Source organism: Pseudorasbora parva, chromosome 9, assembly GCF_024679245.1.
Source record: "Pseudorasbora parva isolate DD20220531a chromosome 9, ASM2467924v1, whole genome shotgun sequence".
Lineage (NCBI taxonomy): Eukaryota > Metazoa > Chordata > Actinopteri > Cypriniformes > Gobionidae > Pseudorasbora > Pseudorasbora parva.
This window is the reverse complement of record NC_090180.1, coordinates 21773983-21792523: the sequence shown is the minus strand read 5'-3', so window position 1 is coordinate 21792523 and position 18541 is coordinate 21773983. Positions and strand designations below refer to the sequence as shown.

The window sequence follows — 18541 nt, the reverse complement described above, 5'->3', positions numbered from 1 at the left end:
TCAGTTTTATTCCAAAAGATTTGGTTTCAAAATGTTCATGTTGATAGATTCAAGAGAGAGATATGTTGAACAATTTCCATAACATTTGGGAATTGAGTTTCTGGTGTGCTGCTAATGTAGTGTAAACTTCAACAGAACACCCTCAGAGGAGCCTTGCAATTCATAATCAAAATTGGAGATGAAACATGAGTTGTTTCAGTTGATGAAAACTGTCCTTTAAGACCACTCATCTGTCACAGTGACAGTTGTGTCACATTAAAAGAACAAATACAAAATCAGAGACTTATATGGCACTTTCTGCTAAAACATCACGTTTACTACACTGTAAAAAAAAGAGAACTTTTGCAGTACAATCGACTTAGATGTTTAAGTTATTTCCACTTAAATTATGTTAAACTGACTTTCAAAAATGAGTTACATCTTCTATAACTAATAAAAACAAGTTTAACATTTCTTAACATATTTTGTTGAGTTAAAACAATGCAAAAACATATGTTGTCATAACTTATTGAACATATAATTTTTTACAGTGTAGAGGAGCGATAAATGTTATAGAGTGCCATATATATATAAACTCAAACTCATGGCGTACACTGTACAAAATTATTTAGAACAAAAGTTACCGTGTTGCCTTAAAATTTTGAGTTCATTGAAATTAACATTTTGAGTTAATACAATGAACATTTTTTGAGATTCGACAACCTTTATTAAAATATTATTAAAAGATTTTGTAAGCATATTGGGTAATTGTGTGTGTTTTATTTCTGATGATTTATCACATTTTTTATGTTGTTCAGATACAATACTATTTTGAGTTTCTATTATTGAACAAATTTCCTTCATTGTATCAACTCAAATTTTTAATTTCAACAAACTCAAAATTTTAAGGCAACCAGGTTACTTACATTTTTAAGTTAAACCAACAAAAATCAACAACTTTTTTTTTTATACAGTGTAGTGGTTAGTAGCATTTGTGGAAGACGCAGGACACATCATGTGCAGAACCCGCTTTCACCAAGTACAACATGTTTCTGGATCGGCCTCTTCGTTGATCCTGGAAGAACATTCCAGTCAACCTTTTAGATCTGAGGGAGAAGTTTACAGTTTATGTCAAGTTTAGGCATAAAACCAGGGTTATGTGCTTCCACATCAGTGTTATTCACCTGTATAATTTCTTTCTGATTTTAGGGATATGTTTTGAGTAGGGTTAGGTTTAGGAATAATTATATGGTTAAGATTAAATTTTCGGAAAGCAATGTTGTTCCAGTATCAACAAAGTATGTTGACCCATCTAACTCTGTAAAATCAGATCTCATTCTCTTTTTTTACTTTCTCCGTAATATATATATATATATATATATATATATATATATATATATATATATATATATATATATATATATATATATATATATATATATATATATATATATATATATATATATATATATTTTTTTTTTTTATTTTTTTATTTTATTTTATTTATTTTATTTTTTTCAGTGTCCTTTTTCAGCTAATATTGATATATTAATTGTAGGATTATAAGATTGGGATACATTGTATTGATTAATTTGCATATAATGTAATGCAGTTCAAATAATTGACTGTTTGACAGCCATGATAAATATACAAAAAGTTACGAATAATCTTATAATTGCACTACAATCTTATTAACATTTACAGTTACTTCTGTACATTTCTAATAATGCTTGTTTAGCCTCCCATTTAAAGATTTGCTCTCTTCTCTGAGGACAGATTTCAGGAGTTCTCACTCATTACAAAAACATTTTCACTCCCTGTTTCAGGAAGGGAACACAGGATAAATGACTGTGTTGATGGTGTTAAACAATGGCAGATTTACTCTTGTGGACTCTAAACACTTTTGGGTTGTGTGTCATTTGTCAAATGTTTGAAGAATGTTGCTGAAGCAAAACTGCTTCACCATTACCATGAGGAGGGGGTGCAACATATTATCCAGATCTATTATCCGTATCCAAACATATCACATTCACTAGTTTTCATGGTTAAATAATTTGCACAGAGAGGAGAAGGAAGTAAAAAATGTGGTGTACAGCCTGTGATGGAGGAGGGAGTCCAGACCCAGCTTGGCTCTGAGACCCTCCCTTCTCCTAGGGCAACAGTGAGTGTGGATTTTGGATGCTGGTAGAGTTGTTAGTAGTGAGGTAAGCAGCTGTCATGCATCTATTGTGTTGCAGTTGGCCAGAACATGATTCTTCAATGGCTCCGCAATTCTTAGTATCACATAGGCTTCATGTAGATTCATCCCGTCTTAGGATCATGCTTTGATAAATTGAATTAAAGACTAACCAAGCCAAACTTTTATCAAAATATAAAACATGATTTAAGCAAATTACACCTACGTGAAAAGTTGAAGGGATGGATGAGTTATTACAGTGAGGTGGTGGCTCGTCCACTTGTGGCCAGGTGTAAACAGGTCCTTCGTCTACCTCTGGAAGAGCTCGAAAGTGGACAAGCTCAAAACTTTTTAGAGCTCATTGTCCACTTGTGATTGGATTGATGAAAATGTATCTTAAAGGTGACATGAACTGGCTTTTAAAAAATGTTTACACTGTTGTCTGAGGTCAATTTATTTTGCATGGTTTTTACATTCAAAACCATCAAAAATAATGAGTAATAAGCTATTTTCTACACTGGTTTTGAGACTTTCCTGAACGCTCTGTTTTGATATGCGTGCCACACTGGAGACTTGGAAGTTAATGCCCACGACTAGGATTGGATAAGACTTGCATATTTAATGAGCTTCAACTCCCGTGTGAGTTCATGGGAGGGATTGTTTTGAAAGCGGCAACCGGAATGATTCTCTGGCAGGCTCTTAAAATGTATTTATCAAACAAATACAATGATATATCTAGCCACGAATGATTAATTTTTTTATTACTTGGCCCGCCCGATCGGTGGATATAAGCGTGAAACGCACACACACACACACACACACACTTCAAATATCAAGTCAAGAGAGTATACAATGCAACCCCTATCCCGGGGCTATGGGTTTTCCAGATGGGCTACCAAAATTTAAACACTTTGGCAGGCCGGTGAATTTTTAATAGTGAAATAACATTAATTTCTTGATGTGGGGCTTTGCTAGCCCTGGCCTATATGTCTGAGTCTGATCCCGAATAGAAATGAACCAACAAATAAAGGATTCTCCAGCCTGTGACAGCATACTAAGGTATGTTCTGTTAGACACATACACATAATCGATGCGATCTGTAACAATGTAATACTATCACTTTTTTATTTATTTACGTTTTACTCTCATAAGTGTGTTGCACCATTCCTGTCGGATCCAATATAGAAGGCACAACATTGTGTTTTAATCTCAATAAGTCTGCAAATCCAGTGCCGACCTGTGTCTTGTTTACAACTAATTATCTTGCTATCTCCAGCATTTTTATTGCTCGTTTAGCTCTAAGTCGGTGGGCGGGGCTACAGAAAAAGGCGTACACATGTAGAGGCGCCGTTTCCCCGTTTTTGTTTTTTTTACGTCATTGATCAATATATATTTGAGAACATATTTGTCTGGGCCTGGTGTCTATAACAGCTTTTCTTTGACTAACAAGGAAGTTTTCAGCACCAAAACTTACAGGATATTCTTATATTACCATGACCTTTTAAATATCAAAGGCTTAAAGAAAGATGACTTCTCAATTCATCACGCCTTTAATAGCAGGTGTAAAATGGGCCAAAGTGTAAATAGGCCATCAGTATTTCAGTTGCTCTTTTTTAACTATTGTGCATTTTCAAATAAGTCTGAACAACGTTTATTGGGCGGGATTAAAAATGTGATGAAGTCATGATAAACAAAACCTAATAAAATTCTTAAAAACTCACGTGGTGCAACAAAAATGCAGGAAACATAATAAAGGAAATTAAATGACTCTTGACTGTCTGTCAAGATCAAGAAGTGTTTTAAAAGTCCAGGTTATATACAGTTTGGCATAAAAAGGCTTTTTCTGTGAGTTATATTACAACAGAGCCATAAAAATAGTTGACTATAATTTCTATAATTTTCTGTGTCCCTGCAAAAATTATACTTTGTCTTTCGTCTTTCGAAACGCTGTTGGACTTGTCTTGTGTGACCTCTTTAAAAATAATACCCACACCCCGGTACTGAGAGTGCACACAGTATAATATTTCAAAAAACTGTCAAAGCTGTCACATTGCCAAATGATGATTTGTTCTGTTGTTGGACCTATTTCCTGATTTTTCTCATTTAATTTCAGCTTTTTAATTTCCCACATTCTTCAAAATATTCTGCAATCTCTAGGGACAAATCAATAATCTCCCTCAGAATACCGTCCAGCTCACATATAACTTTAAGGAATTAACTATTACAAAACTCTTCCTTCTTGTTATCACTTGTTAAATATGCCGTTATTCCATGTGGTCAAAAGATCACATGAAGTACTGCCACGGCTGATAAAGCTACTATTTTAGTCCCACTGTTTTCTTGGAATGCACATTTTCTGGCTTCAAGACGAACTCCCTTTTGAGCTAAATCCCCTTTGAAAGGCAAGGTAAGATACAGTCCAGTCAGTAGAGCTCCACTGCGTTGTGACTAATCAGGCCACAGTGCTTTAAATAAACTCTATCAAGCAGATGTAACTGCTGAAAGCCCAATTAGGTTCACTTCAAAGCAATGTTTTCAGTACTTCCTGTTGGCATTTCAAGTTGTGCCAGTGCTTTCATCTTGTCCTGTGTCCCAACTGGTCTCAGCTCATAGACAGAGTCAGGAAGTCATCGGGAACGCCTGCCACATTAATGTTCCAGTGACGGCGTGACTGTGCTTAGTATCTCAGTGGCCTGGGAAGAAGATACAAACACCACCAAATCTTAGCCTAGAAATCTAGACGCACCCTGGCGGCAGCAAATCGAATCTGCCGCGAGTATCGTCTAGGAACAATACACGTCTGAGCTGTAAACGGCAAACTCTGGTCAGGCCAATCACATCGTGTATAGAGTCAGTGGGCGGGGCTTAACATAATGACGGCAGAGTTGCGCTTGCATGCTACTAGTAAACACAGAAGCTGGCGAACGGCGGCCTTTCGAATCAGCTTTGACCGGAAGACTTGAAGTTAAGCTTTTCTCTGAGAAAAGAACAAAGAACGGCACTGAAGTCATTCTTAAAAAAGGGAAGATGTGTTCAGAGTTTTGCCGACCGGATATGGCGAAAGTTTAATCTTTTAACTAGCTCTGTTTTACCTTCTTTGCTCTGGTTGCTTGTAGCTCTATCCAATTGTGTGAGAGGGAGTTTGAAAGGACTCGGCCCCTCGGACTGAGCCCTGTCTATGGTGAGTTTCCAGACCAAACATCTTGATGTGGGTCTGGCTTGTCAGGCTAACCAAATCTCAGATAAGACACCAAAAGTCAAACCTGGGGCCCGTTCTTCGTACCTTGCTTAATACATCTGAGATGATTTGACAGATCCCAGATCTTTTAACCGTGATATCTGATCTCTGGGTAATTCGTCTTCAAACGAATTTGCGGATTGGATTAATATATCTGGATTAAATTATCTGAGATCACTGCTCATGCCTGTGTTCCCTGACGAGGCCAGATGCATCGATACTCAAAAATCACGATCATCGATGCAGCGATTGGCTGGCGTCAAGACAATGTAATGAAATCATAATTTAAAAAAAAAAAAACTGGCAAAAAAACTTGACAAGAAAAAATAAGAAGAAAAAACACGAAATTCTGGATCTTTATAAGGAAACGACCAAACCAACATAAAAGTTAAGGTAAATTAAATCTGCAGTGTTTTGATGAACATGATTCCCAATTATTGATAGGCTATTCATGGATTTATAGAATTTGTAAACGTTATTTCAACGTTGTAATTACATTTTTAATTAAATTTGAAGCAGATTTGTTACGAGACAGTATTAATTAGTTTCTTAACAGTCAAGATCAAATTATCTGCATCTCTTGCGCTGCATAAAGCCACTCCCATATTATACATCATCACTCAAATTAATGCACGACGAAGATTAACTGCACAATGTATGTAAACCTCCAATAAAACTATAAAGTAATTATTCCATCACAATTCACAAATAAATCTCTCAATCAAGTGACTGTGTCTATAGTATTATAGGCAAATTTTACACAACTTAAAATAAAATTTTATATTTATTATTATTTTAAATAATTATTGCCCCATGTTCAGTAATGAACTCTTGTAATAAAGTATCAGTGGCTGGGACAGATTTTAAGTATCACCTCAAAATGCACCTCAAAATAAGCCTGGTCCCGAGCAGGTTTAAGCTTACGGACCTGTTGCTATGACAGCAAGTCCAGGATGAGCTTCGAAGAACCAAACAATCCAAGATCATGTCAAATCGTCAACAATTAAATCCAGCTAACTGAGTTAGCGACGTACGAAGAACGGGCCCCTGGTATCATGAAATGTAACTATGATGTGGTGATTTCATAAGGAAAAAATTAAGCATGAAGAGTCACTCCTCTTCCCATCTCTAAACCTAATCATTAGGCATAATATATGGAATATTGTTTCCGCCTCTGAATAAAACATTTCAAAAGATAATTGTGACTTTTTTGACTTTAATAAATGATAACTGTGCACTCTAAAAAATTCTAAAAAAAACAACAAAAAGTTGGGTCAAATATGGACTAACCCAGCAATTGGGTTGTTTTAACCCAGCGATTGGGTTGTCTCAAGCAAATATTTAACCCAACCACAGGGTTAAAACAACCCAATCGCTGAGTTAAAACAACCCAATTGCTGGGCTAGTCCATATTTGACCCAACATTGAGTTAAAACAACCCAGCATTTTTTAGAGTGTGACAATTCTGACTTTCATATCTCACAATTCTGACTTTATATCTCACAATTCTGACTTTATATCTCACAATTCTGACTTTATATCTCACAATTCTGACTTTATATCTCACAATTCTGACTTTATATCTCACAATTCTGACTTTATATCACACAATTCTGACTTTATATCTCACAATTCTGACTTTATATCACACAATTCTGACTTAATATCACACAATTCTGACTTAATATCTCACAATTCTGACTTTATATAACACAATTCTGACTTTATATCACACAAGTCTGACTTTCATATCTCACAATTCTGACTTTATATCTCACAATTCTGACTTTATATCACACAAGTCTGACTTTATATCTCACAATTCTGACTTTATATCTCACAATTCTGACTTTATATCACAATTCTGACTTTATATCACACAAGTCTGACTTTATATCTCACAATTCTGACTTTATATATCACAATTCTGACTTTATATCACAATTCTGACTTTATCTCACAATTCTGACTTTATATCACAATTCTGACTTTATATCTCACAATTCTGACTTTATATCACAATTCTGACTTTATCTAACAATTCTGACTTTATCTCACAATTCTGACTTTATATCTCACAATTCTGACTTTATATCTCACAATTCTGACTTTATATCTCACAATTCTGACTTTATATCACACAAGTCTGACTTTATATCTCACAATTCTGACTTTATATCTCATATTTCTGACTTTATATCTCACAATTCTGACTTTATATCACACAATTCTGACTTTATATCACACAGTTCTGACTTTATATCACACAAGTCTGACTTTCATATCTCACAATTCTGACTTTCATATCTCACAATTCTGACTTTATATCACAATTCTGACTTTATATCACACAATTCTGACTTTATATCTCACAATTCTGACTTTATATCTCACAATTCTGACTTTATATCTCACAATTATGACTTTATATCTCACAATTATGACTTTATATCACACAAGTCTGACTATATATCTCACAATTCTGACTTTATATCACAATTATGACTTTATATCTCACAATTTTGACTTTATATCTCACAATTATGACTTTATATCACACAAGTCTGACTATATATCTCACAATTCTGACTTTATATCACACAATTCTGACTTTATATCTCACAATTCTGACTTTATATCACACAATTCTGACTTTATATCACACAATTCTGACTTTATATCACACAAGTCTGACTTTCATATCTCACAATTCTGACTTTATATCACAATTCTGACTTTATATCACACAAGTCTGACTTTATATCTCACAATTCTAACTTTATATCTCCCAATTCTGTCTTTATCTCCCAATTCTGACTTAATATCTCCCAATTCTGACTTTATCTCACAATTCTGACTTTATATGACACAATTCTAACTTTATATCTTAATTGCAATTCTGACTTTATATCACACAAGTCTGACTTTATATCTCACAATTCTGACTTTATCTCACAATTCTGACTTTATATCACACAAGTCTGACTTTATCTCACAATTCTGACTTTATATCTTGCAATTATGACTTCATTATTCACAATTAGGATTTGTTTTGCATGATATAAAGTTGAAATTGTGATTTGAGAAAATCTGACTTTATATCTCACAATTCTGACTTTATATCACACAAGTCTGACTTTATATCTCACAATTCTGACTTTATATCACACAATTCTGACTTTATATCACACAAGTCTGACTTTATATCTCACAATTCTGACTTTATATCTCACATTTCTGACTTTATATCTCACAATTCTGACTTTATATCACACAATTCTGACTTTATATATCACAATTCTGACTTTATCTCACAATTCTGACTTTATATCTCACAGTTCTGACTTTATATCACACAAGTCTGACTTTCATATCTCACAATTCTGACTTTATATCACAATTCTGACTTTATATCTCACAAGTCTGACTTTATATCTCACAATTCTGACTTTATATCACACAAGTCTGACTTTATATCTCACAATTCTGACTTTATATCACACAAGTCTGACTTTATATCTCACAATTCTGACTTTATATATCACAATTCTGACTTTATATCACAATTCTGACTTTATCTCACAATTCTGACTTTATATCACAATTCTGACTTTATATCTCACAATTCTGACTTTATATCACAATTCTGACTTTATCTCACAATTCTGACTTTATATCTCACAATTCTGACTTTATATCACACAAGTCTGACTTTATATCTCCCAATTCTGACTTTATATCTCACATTTCTGACTTTATATCTCACAATTCTGACTTTATATCACACAATTCTGACTTTATATCTCACAATTCTGACTTTATATCTCACAATTCTGACTTTATATCACACAATTCTGACTTTATATCACACAAGTCTGACTTTCATATCTCACAATTCTGACTTTATATCACAATTCTGACTTTTTATCACACAAGTCTGACTTTATATCTCACAATTCTGACTTTATATCTCACAATTCTGACTTTATATCACACAAGTCTGACTTTATATCTCACATTTCTGACTTTATATCTCACAATTCTGACTTTATATCACACAGTTCTGACTTTATATCACACAAGTCTGACTTTCATATCTCACAATTCTGACTTTAAATCACAATTCTGACTTTATATCTCACAATTCTGACTTTATATCTCACAATTCTGACTTTATATCACACAAGTCTGACTTTATATCTCACAATTCTGACTTTATATCAAACAATTCTGACTTTATATCTCACAATTCTGACTTTATATCTCACAATTCTGACTTTATATCACACAATTCTGACTTTATATCACACAAGTCTGACTTTCATATCTCACAATTCTGACTTTATATCACAATTCTGACTTTATATCACACAAGTCTGACTTTATATCTCACAATTCTGACTTTATATCTCACAATTCTGACGTTATCTCACAATTCTGACTTTATCTCACAATTCTGACTTTATATCACACAATTCTGACTTTATATCACACAAGTCTGACTTTATATCTCACAATTCTGACTTTATATCACACAAGTCTGACTTTATCTCACAATTCTGACTTTATATCTTGCAATTATGACTTCATTATTCACAATTAGGATTTGTTTTGCATGATATAAAGTTGAAATTGTGATTTGAGAAAATCAGAATTGAGAGATTTAAACTTGTAGTTTTAAGGGAAAAGTCAGAATTGTTTGTATCTCGCTATTCTGGATTTTTGCGTGTTATAAAGTCAGAATTGTTTGTATCTCGCGATTCTGGATTTTTGCGTGTTATAATGTCAGAATTGCATGTGTGATATAAAGTTGCAATTACCTTTTTTATTTTCTATTCTGTGACGGAAACAAGCTTCCATAATAAACCCAGAAACAGACGTATGAGATTGTAGGAATTCAAACAAATTAGCCATTGGAAACTCTTTATTATTTAAAATAAGTCTTATCAAATCAACCTTCACAGAAATAAAAGTTACTTTACATGAAAAAAAAAAGATCAAATGTTTTAAAAAGTGGCCACCCCTTTCCTAAAATTTGGTTTTGAGAATAAAAAACAGCTTTCTCTGTGTATTGTAGTATGTTTGCTGTTTTTAAGAAAATGCTCAATTGAATCATTAGGGTTCGCTTCTCTTTCCAGACGCTTTTCAATTCCCAGTGAGTTTTTAACGCTCGTCAACTGCAGGGAAAAGCTTCCTTCGATTACTTTAGGAGCAATAGCCATGAGAAACTGCTGATGGAGTGTTTTCGAAAGTACTCCGGCGTCGCTGTCACACGTCTCCATCCATTAGTCCGGCAGGGAGAGGGGAAATGATGCGGCCCATCATTGTGTGTCGGCAGAGCCTGAGAGAGATTGCGGGGTCGGAGGAGGTGTTAGGGAGCCTTGCGGTGCTGCTGTAGAGGAAAGCGCCGGCTCCACAGGGCTTCCCTCCTCCCCGCGGGGCCGCGATAGGCTGGGTGGCAGGAGAGCCGCAACTGTGGGGGAGGGTGGCGGCTGTGCCGGGCTCCCTTCTGCCCTCTCGCTGACAGGATCTGGTCAGTGTCCTGCTGCTGAGGGTCACGGCCCAGCTTACGAACACAAACTTATCTTCTGTGCATCTGCCGGGCCGCCTGCGCAGTCAGTCTGTCTCCACGGCAGGCTGCGCTCTCTTTCCTGCAAGGGGAGGTTGGGGGATACTTCGCTTGAGGAGAGTGACAGAGAGAGGGAGAGGGCCAGCGGGAAGGGGGGACAGACTGGGAAACCAAGGATCTGGACCCTGCCAAGTCGCTGAGCTACATGGAAAACACGAGCTGCCTCCAGGGTAACAGGCCCACTTCTGAATTTCGACAAACAAAAATAACTCCGGCGACTGGATACGGCCATTCCTCAAGCGCCGAGCACTTTTTCTATCTGTCAGACAGAATTCCCAGAAGCTGAGCAAACTCATTCTGGAACCTGGACTGTCTTTGAGGACTGCTAATTTGCTCTACTGTTACAAGCGAGAAAGAAACTTAATAATACTGTTTTGCCCCAGTTATTTATCATTCCTCTTTCCACAGATGGAGATGACCTTTGAGTGACCAATGGTGAAGCTCAACCCTGGCCCTTTCGGTGACTTATTTCATCATTTGAGCGGCGTATGATTAAATTCTCATGACCTAATGCATTGTAGAATGCCTTGGAACTGAAGTTAATGTTTTCTTCTTTCTCTTTCTTTTCTTTTTTTTTTAAATTCAACTCCCACCCTTTCCTCAGCAAAGCAAGGGAACGTTGGCTGCGTCTGCCCAGGAGAAAATGACAATTTCATTAGAATGGATAGAGCCGAGAGTGTGAAAACAAATGATTGTAAGCTGTGTTGACGGAGTGCAGTGAAACTAACTCAGAGGAGTTCTACCTGCCAAAAACTTGTCTGCCTAACCTTAACCCAGACGAGAGAATTAGGAGATGATGTACGGTCGAGAGCATGCTATCTGATGGGAGGAGCGCTGGTTTGAGTCTCTTCTTTTTTAGGATGCGGTTTTGGTTTAAGCTGTTGGGGTTTGGGGTGAGTTTTTAACACATGTGAGAAGAGCAGTAACAGCTTTACATAATTACATTACATTACATTATTACATAATTACATAAGCCAGTGCCAGCTGATTATTTTAGTCCTATGTATTAATTTATTTTCAAATATACATTTATACATATTTTTCATAACATTTTTCATTGCTTATTTAAATTTGAAAAGCTTTTGTTCAACAATTCAAAGTCATGTATGTGACCAATATACAGGGAAAAGGGTAAATATATCATGTTACATCATTTTTTTTGTTATTAGAGTAAAAAAATATATATATATTTACATTGAGAAATGTAGTTTAAAAAGTTGTTATCTATGATCTAAGGAAAATATTTGATTCCTTTTTACTTGATGGTGAAACCACATGATGTTGAAACTTGATGAAAGTGGTATAAAAGTAGTTTTTTAAAACCACATGAAACCCGAATACAAAGACAACTTTTCTAAAATCTTGGCAACTCATGTTATAAACTACATATTTAAAAGATATTTCATATTTTTATTGTAAACACTCTACATATCACTGACCTACATGCATCATGGATGAAGGCACCAGAGATTACACTAGTTGACCCTCTTAAATGTGTCAAAAAGGGGGAAAGAATGGGCTGTTATTTCCCGCACTTACAGATTGTAAGATTTTTTTTGAACACTGATCAGTTCATGGCAAAATGGAAGAAGATGGTTCAGTGTGTGCACCCATAGCCATACTTTGAAAGTACGTTTCAGTTTAAAAAATCAAAATTAGTTTAGTTGGCATACACTTGATGCATGTCTTATAAAATGTTAAAAATGTAAATGTCCGCGAGAAAGAGAATAGTAAAGTTGGGAGAATATCGGATGTGTGTATTGGATCTGTGCATTCAGCGTTACAGGCACATCTCGACACATCTCATTACAGGCACAAAGCGACAAGACTTTTGTCAGGGACTGTAGTTGAATATGAAAAAGCAGTGAAGTATCCCTTTAAGAACTTTTAAAAATAAATACTTCTGTACTTTTACTTAAGCAAGTACACTTGTAACAGAGTAATATTTGATTAGTAGTACTTTTACTTTTACTTAAGTAATGAAGTTGTGTACTTTGTCCACCTCTGGACATTTTTCGGAACATATATTTGAAATTTAATGTGTTCATGATCTTCGGCGGATGGAGATGCCTATCGCTTTTGTGGATTTTCTTCATGCCAATCAATCGTTTGCCCTCGGAAAACTTGGATTATTTAACTTTTTCTAATAACTCGTGGATGCAGTAGTATGTTATATCCTGTGCTTTATATCATGTTCAGACAAATGGGTAGGTTTAGGGATGGGGTGGGGTTGGGTTGGGTTGGGTTACATGTTAAAACGTGTCTAAATAGCGTAAATAAAATAAATGTAAATGAAAATATGCTTGCTGAATAAATTGGGAATCACACTCCAACATGTCATAAAGGCAAAATTATAAACCAATAAAAAATTTCAATAAATAAATAAAATAAAATAAAATAAAAAATTTCACCATGACGATAATATTCCCATACCCAGTGCGTATGTGTATGATGCCAAAGGTTTCTCATTTAAATAAATTGGAGCATCCAGCATGTCGAAAAATGACACCAAGGGGCACCTTTAGTGTCTTCATTGTGACGCAGAAGGCACTTGACCATGCTTTGGATTTTGACGCCTTGGGAGAGAAAGAACAGACAGCACTATGAGTTGTAAGGAAGAACACTAAAAAAGCTAAAAATATCAAGTTTTGTTTATAAATGATTTTATTTGCCTATTTTAAAATGGCTAATGATACGATACCTGCTGAGCCAAATTGAGTTACGAGTGTTTCTCAAACTATCACCCTAAATATTTTATGTGTGCTGAATGAAGGAGGGGATTTTTTTTTTTATGAATGTCAACGGTAAGTAATGATTTGTTTTATAAGAATGTAGTTTTCCAAGAAAGAATTATGCTGGTACAACCAGGAAACACAATAATTAAATTTTAACAGGGGAATCATTAAAATGTAAAACGGTAACCGACCCCCATCCGTGATGTGTTGTGTAGATCTTCACAGTATCACTTGTACTAATCTATTGTTAGAATGTCTTAAGTGGACCATCAAAAAAAAAGTGTAACCAGGTATTTACCCATTTTCAGCATCACATGCAGTGCACTGCCCTGGTCACCTGATGTCAGATCCTTTAGTGCATCATAAAGGATTTTAGCAGTCTAAAAGTAGAGTGCACAGACTAACTGGTGAAAGTTTATATGTACCTATAATTCTAGTGAGACTTGCTGAAGTAAAAACAAAGCAGAGCATATGGTTTTTGATTTTTGTTTTTCCAGTAGTAAGGAGGGTTAATAGTGTACAGTGGACGAGCATGCAGTGAGTGATGTGCTACGGGTATTACAGTGTCCTGTCAAAGGAGCTTTAGGAAATGTGGGGCAGTCTGTGGTTAGTGGTCTTTTTTGACACAGGATTATCCTCTGCCTTATCTAACTTGTATTTCACATCATGAAACATGAAACAAATGACCTTTTCTTCCCTGTTTGTGTCATTCCTGAGCTTCATGGGCTGAAATCCAGGTTAATCACCCTCCAAATGTTTAATCAGTGTCATATATCATAACAGACTAAACAGAGATATTATAAAATGTGTAATTTTGCAAAATTAGACCATTACTGTATGTTGGAATGGACAAGAAAAGCAAATGTAAAAGGGTGTTTACACAACAACAATGCACTTAAACACAACAACGTTTTCCGAATGATCCCCATTCACACAAATCTATTAAAATGACTAATAAGGCTGTAATGTGCTGCAGGCCAGAAGTTGACATCGTCACTTTGTCAAGAAACACACTGTGAACATGTAACATGCATGAACATGTTTTCACAGATGTGCATTTTTGTTTTTCACGGGAGGCGATAAAGGCATTGTTTTCAGGCCCCAAAAACCCTATTGTCTTTTAAATGAACAGCTAAACGACATAAAAAGTTGTTCGTTTTGGGTTGAAACCGGTGTAGTGTAAACATACCCAAAGAGAAATAGAAGAATTCTAATTCCAAAAGATTAATGGACAGAAATACATTTTATAAGTAAAATTTCACATATGGAATTAAGTAAACACTACTTAACTAAATTAAGTTAAATGAACAAAGAAAATTAGCAATTTTTACTTGGCCAGTAAAAAGTATTTCCTGCTTAATAGAAAGTTTGCTTTGTAGTACTTTTTACTCAAACAACACAACACTGAATTAATCCACACTTTTAAAATGTATGCTTTACTTAGAAACATCTAGGTAAATAATACAGTAGATAGTAGAAGTAATGTGGCACCTGAACACATCTCAATTGGTACACAATACACAGTGAAGGTAACATTCGAAGGATCGTTTTTGAGTATGAATTTGTCATTTTGAGTAGAAAATTAACTCCAAATGTCACACAATGGCAAGTTACTAAACCTAACAATGATAAAACTCATGATGGGAACACCAGTATCAGAAAAAACTGAGTAGTTTAACTTAGTTTTAATGTTGATATTTAGTTCAATTTTATATCACTTAATCACCTTGCTACACCAAGTGCAATGAAAGACGTTTTTAGTTGTTAGATCAGGTAGAAATTGGGTAACAATTGCCTTTTACTACTTGTGTTTTAAAGAAAAGGTGGTATAAAAAACAGCTCAAACCTATTTGCAAAGACTGAAAAAATGCTTACTAACCAACTAACTTATTATAAGTAACTACACTGTAAAAAATCCAACTTGCAAATTGTTGACTCAGTTTCAGATTTTAAGTTGAGTGGACAAATTTTTGACCACAATGTTGAGTTTACTTATAAGGACGATTTCACTGCAAGTTTACTAATATGTCGTCCACTGAACACAAACAAGTAAGTTGAGAAAACGTAATGTTTTAATTTATTCATAACTTCCCGTCATCGCGCATGCGCAGAATGTCAGCGCTGTATCTTGCACGGGGTTTCCTCCTTCAACCACGCTTTGGAAGGGACTGGATTTCATCTGGTTGAGGTAAGTTTTCTTTAAGCTTTATGAATAATTTAAGCTACATATATGGCACACCTTGTTTGTTAAATAAAGACTAAACTCATACTAAAGCATGTGGTGATTAGTTATCTTGTTTGTTATCTGTTATGTTCGGTGATCCTGTTAGCAATCTGTTATACATTTGAAGGTATATATCAACATATACAGCTAGAGTATGGCTGGATGGACTATATTTTTAATGGAGACTATATAAAATGTAGGCCTATTTTGCTAGAGATTGTACACGTAGCACAGTAACGTCTATTTAAAGCTTCACTTTGTAATAAACTTTTTTTATGTTCAAAATTGACGAAATAGATACAATGAGCAAGTACTTTATGAATCCATTTTTTAAACCGTGTTTTTGTCTTATTTTGAATCATTACGCTACACCTATAATACATGTTTATTTTGGGACTATTTTAGCTCAGTCGGCGTCGATGCGGAGTAGCACAATACTTTCGGCGTGACTCGTCCTCATAGACATAAACAGAGAGAAGTAGCTCCGACTACAATGTTCTTCCGCAAGACGCATGCACACCGTTTTGTTTTGATTAACGCGCGCCAAAAGTTACAGCTTCAACGTTATTGACAACTTAGACAAGTGTGAGGAAACATGCTTGAACGAGAAAAGAATAAGAAGGACGTGCATGATGTTAAAAATGTTAAAGACAGCATGTAAGTGCTAATCTTTTGTGTTTATTGCAATTTGATAGTGAAACATATACCCAATTTTGTCAAAAAGCTCACAGTGGGTAGCATTACCTTAAACACAGTAGGTTATGTCTTAATTGAACATAAATAATTTAGTGAATCCAAGATGTTTTAGTAGGATGTATTTGATATGTGCTTTAGCTCTTAAAGTGAAAGCAATCTAAGTACCTGCCGTCTTGTGTATATATTGTTACTCAAACAACAAGACAACATCACTTAATGCTCTTTTGTATCTTTATAAATACATTTATATTTAATTAATACAGTGAAGACTGCATTGGGTTGTAATATCTTTTTATTATTCCATTTCTGTAATGCTACATGATAAATTAACATACTGTAACTGCTTTTGTGTTTGTTTTTGTATTTGTCCTGTTTAGAAAAGAAAAGAAAAAGCACCAACATCAAACATCAGTGATGCATTGACAAAAATCTGGCAGATGTGCAAAAAATGTGACCTTTTGAAAGATCAGGTGAGTTTATTATTTTTAGATCTAAATGAAGTGTACACTTAATTTTTACTGTTTTAACAAAGTTTTTTTTTCAGGGTCTGTGCTGAGTATTACAGGAGAGCACCTTTTCCCTTCGTTGGATGAACACACATTTAGTTGTACAGAGAATGGAGATGAGATGAAGTTCTTACAACTTGAACATCAGGTAATTGTTTAGCATGTGATATATGTTTGATTAAAGGTTGAATGGTGTCATCGCTCTGTCAAGCTAAGTCCCATGCCTCTCTTTGGATATAACTTGGATATAACTTGTTCCATATTTGTTTTTTCTGTCTTTCAGTCACATACACTCTATTGTACTTGCTCAAAGAAAGGCCACAACTTTCAGAGGGACCTTTGTTTATGAGAGAAAATTTTGGAAACATCCTGAAGACTTGCCTGGTAAGATGATGTGTGTCATCATCAGCATATACACTCATGCCTGAAATACTTCACCTGTTCACCTGTTTATCAGGTCTATTTTGTCAAAAAGCTCACAGTGGGTAGCATTACCGTAAACACAGTAGGTTATGTCTTAAGTGAACATAAATAATTTAGTGAATCCAAGGTTTTTTAGTAGGATGTATTAGATATGTGCCTTAGCTCTTAAGGGGACAGCAATCTATGTACCTGCTGTCTTGTTGTTACTCAAACAACAAGACAAAATCACTTAATGCTCTTTTGTATCTTTATAAATACATTTATATTTAATTAATACAGTGAAGACTATGCATTGGGTTGTTTTCACATTGTATTATTCCATTTCTGTAATGCTACGCATTAAATTAACACACTGTAACTGCTTTTGTGTTTGTTTTTGTATTTGTCCTGTTTAGAAAAAAAGAAAAAAAGCACCAACATCAAACATCAGTGATGCATTGACAAAAATCTGGCAGATGTGCAAAAAATGTGACTTTTTGAAAGATCAGGTGAGTTTATTATTTTTAGATCTAAATGAAGTGTACACTTAATTTTTACAGTTATAACAATGTTTTTGTTTTTTTCAGGGTCTGTGCTGAGTATTACAGGAGAGCACCTTTTCCCTTCATTGGATGAACACACATCTAGTTGTACAGAGAATGGAGATGAGATGAAGTTCTTACTAGACCAACATGAACATCAGATAATTGTTTAGCATGTGATATATGTTTGATTAAAGGTTGAATGGTGTCATCTCTCTGTCAAGCTAAGTCCCATGCCTCTCTTAGGATATAACTTGGATATAACTTGTTCCATATTTGTTTTTTCTGTCTTTCAGTCACTCCATTGTACTTGCTCAAAGAAAGGCCACAACTTTCAGAGGGACCTTTGTTTATAAGAGAAAAGTTTGGAAACATCCTGAAGACTTGCCTGGTAAGATGATGTGTGTCATCATC

General features: G+C 34.9%; 2 long non-coding RNA genes across 2 annotated transcripts; both read left to right on the top strand.

The window, feature by feature from the left end:
- The first annotated feature begins 11082 nt into the window (after positions 1 to 11082).
- Positions 11083 to 12477, top strand: LOC137089594 (uncharacterized). Its single transcript, XR_010907719.1, has 3 exons — positions 11083 to 11192; positions 11431 to 11482; positions 11627 to 12477. It is a non-coding gene; the product is annotated as an uncharacterized lncRNA (long non-coding RNA).
- Positions 12478 to 15663: 3186 nt separating this feature from the next.
- LOC137089593 (uncharacterized) lies at positions 15664 to 18283 on the top strand. Its single transcript, XR_010907718.1, has 6 exons — positions 15664 to 15945; positions 17055 to 17147; positions 17222 to 17331; positions 17467 to 17567; positions 18002 to 18094; positions 18173 to 18283. It is a non-coding gene; the product is annotated as an uncharacterized lncRNA (long non-coding RNA).
- The last annotated feature ends 258 nt before the right edge of the window (positions 18284 to 18541 follow it).